Raw genomic sequence first — 3358 nt, 5'->3', positions numbered from 1 at the left:
CTGGATTGAATCACTTTCTAGGGCACAAGCTTCTATCCTACAATCCATTGTTCTATCCCTTCATAGCTTCATCCCAAACCTCCCAGCAGGCCTCTCTAACAGGATTTGTTTAATAGCGTACTACTCCCTGATTCATATCTCTGCGACCCCAGCCAGCCAAGATCATCTCTAATGAGCCTCTGAGAGAGGAGACTGAGTCTCTCTGGACTGTGATTGGAGGCGGAGAAAGCACCGGATCGCATTAACAACGCTGGTAATGGCGTCCGACAGCGAGATAATTCCTGCGGTGTTTTCAGCCGCTTCGTCCGGGCTCAGGCCAGAGGCTTCAGAGCTGACGGAGAGCCCTTGACTTTTAAAGATGAGTTTGAGTGTGCAAACAAAACCTCACACTCTTGAACGCTTTTCAGGACATCATGGCATGCTTCATTTATGGAAGAGGATTAGGGCCACATGTGGGTTCTTTTTTGGGGAGGGTCTGACCAATTAAGTGAGATTTAAATTCGAATTTAATCTCAGACTTTGACCTCAACTTTTTTTATTTTCCTAAAAAAATATTCTGACTTTTCATAAAAAAAATTCTCGGAATTCCTACTTTTTTTATTCGAATCCCATTTAAGAACGCTTTACAGAAACATGTTAAAACTCATACATTATTCATAAAACAGACACACGACTTAAAATATAAAACACTCTTAGTATAGATAACGTCTTAGTGCTGAAGTTAGTCTGCTTCCTTGACACCTACCGTACCTAGGATGTAGCTTACATGCTAGCAGGCTAGCTAGGTGTTACAGCAGATTAAGTGTTGTGACTGGCCAATCAGAGAGCACCAGACCAACTGCTGACCCAGCTGCTTTTTGGAAAGAGGAGGTGGTGTCAGACGTGAGTCAGGAGAGGCTGACGAGTTCACAGCTCCTCTGCCTTTGTCTCCGCTGTGATGTTGTGTTTCCCTGCTGATCCTCCAGCTCAGGGGCTAACGGAGGAATGTGGTGATAAAAGGAGAGCGAGGGGACGTCTGGTGGCTGGACGTCCTTGGACTTTTCGTTTAGGGGATTTAACAACATGCACCTCCTCTAGTCTTTGTCACTTTGAAATCCACAAAGCTGTTGATTTTATTATCTATTGTCCTCGTGTGCTGGTTTTATTCAATATGTCCTTTGTCACTTGTTTGACTTTCTTATAAGGAAGAAACCATTTGTTTTCTCTGTTTCCATATTATATTTCTGGATTCTTTCTGAGTGACAGTGATCACAAGACACTCCAATTATATACGTTTTTCTTCAGTCCTTGGTTTAATGTTTTATAAACTTCAATGTTCATGAGCTTCTCTCAACGTGAGTGTGTTGCAGCCACAGACGTATTCATTGTCTTGTATTTGTACTTTGAGTGGATCTTTGGAGGGACTCAGCGTTTCCCCAGCTGCCTCCGCACGGCTTTTAAAGCCCTGATGTTATGGTTTGTCGGCCGGGTTATGAGCGATATCCATTTCACCGAGGGTCAGTGCTTCCCGTGAGTCTAAAAAAAGGAGTGATCGCACATTACGTTATGGAAAGTTGCACGTGTGCCCAGAATGTAACCCTTTTACTACGACGAGATCTGATTACAGGAACTATGTAACGCCGCCCGTCTCTCTAACTAACTCTCTCTCTCTCTCTCTCTCTCTCTCTCTCTCTCTCTCTCTCTCTCTGTCACTATCTCACTATGTGTCTGTCTGTGACCTTACTTCTTCCATATATGAGTTTTTGCCTCTACTGTGACAGATCTCCATGCCTTAATGTTCAAAAAGCGTCCACTGGAGGCCTTTCAGGTGGGGGGGGGGGGGGTGAGAGAACACAGGGATTTGAGCCTTTTGCAGACCACCTATATAACACTTTATAACAAAGAGAAAACCCAAAAGGAATAATTAAGAATCTTGCTTTGGAAGCAGAAAAAGGGACACACACCAGGTGTGTGCGCGTGTGTGTGTGTGTGTGTGTGTGTGTGTGTGTTGTGTGTGTGTGTGTGTGTGTGTGTGTGTGTGTGTGTGTGTGTGTGTGGTGTGTGTGTGTGTGTGTGGTGTGTGTGTGTGTGTGTGTGTGTGTGTGTGTGTGTGTGTGTGTGTGTGTGTGTGTGTGTGTGTGTTTCTTATCAGTGTAGCAAAGGAGCGGGCACTCCCCTAGTTTTCCAGCTGCACCAGCGATCAATAGAGGTTTATAAGTGACTCTCTCTCTCTCCTCTCTCTCTCTCTCTCTCTCTCTCCACATCTTAACTTACAGACTTAAAGTGGACCTATCATGCTATATTTGAATAATATATTGTAGGGCCATGCCTCTATAAAACATGTCTGCGAAGTTTTTTTTTCAAAATACCAAACAGATCATGAACAGAAGAAGTCTTCTTCGCTGATTTTGTGGCAGACTACAGCGCCACCTACAGGCCTGGCATATGTACTACAGCGTCTCCAGCGCTTTCGAGCGGCAATGGCCGTGGCTGTCTCCTCCTGATAGGAAAAGAGAGGGTTGTGTTTTCTGACACTTGGTGAGTTCCCTGACGCACCGGGGACACATGTTCGTGTATAAAAGACGTTCACAAGTGCATTTTTCACGACAGGTCCCCTTTAAGTACTAAATCTGTTTGGCACAGATCCTCTCAGATAAATCACACCACGGTCGTTTGAATGTATTTTCGATTGGAAGCTTTTTATCTGATATCATGACGCGGAAATAATTGATAGACATTTTTCTACTGATCCAAGAAAGCTCCTGCTTCATTCAGATGCACTTTAGAACGGATGGCTCTGACAGAGGACAGAACCTCACCTTCATTTAGTTTTGTGTTGCAACATCTTCTGCAAACTGATGCTGTGCGATGACTCAAATCACTACAAAGACCTTTGTGCGTGGGACACGTCTCTGCTCCTCGTCATGCTGCATCACGTGGGCGTGTCTTGTTTCCTTGCTGTTGTTGACGATATTTGACAGGAAGTAGCACAGCTGCCGTTTGTCCGCTCACCTGGAACCAACCAGAACAGTTTCAATTCCTCCTCTGGACCTCATCGCTTAAAAATAGTTCTGAGTTGTATTGTGTGTGTGTGTGTGTGTGTGTGTGTGTGTGTGTGTGTGTGTGTGTGTGTGTGTGTGTGTGTGTGTGTGTGTGTGTGTGTCCTGCTTATCATTGAGCTGTGGCTCAGTCTGTGAAGAACCCCTGAGGTGTGGAAACTCATCATCACGATAATAATTAGCAGCATTTCCAGAAGAACACGCATCACTGCTCCGATCAATGAAGAGTTGTTATCGAGACGCTTCTCACACACACTAGGGTGCAAGAAGGAAGTGTGTGTGTGTGTGTGTGTCTTTCTTTGTGCATCTGTGCATGTGAA

Source organism: Pseudochaenichthys georgianus, chromosome 21 (assembly GCF_902827115.2).
Source record: "Pseudochaenichthys georgianus chromosome 21, fPseGeo1.2, whole genome shotgun sequence".
NCBI classification, from domain to species: domain Eukaryota; kingdom Metazoa; phylum Chordata; class Actinopteri; order Perciformes; family Channichthyidae; genus Pseudochaenichthys; species Pseudochaenichthys georgianus.
This window is presented reverse-complemented; position numbering follows the sequence as displayed.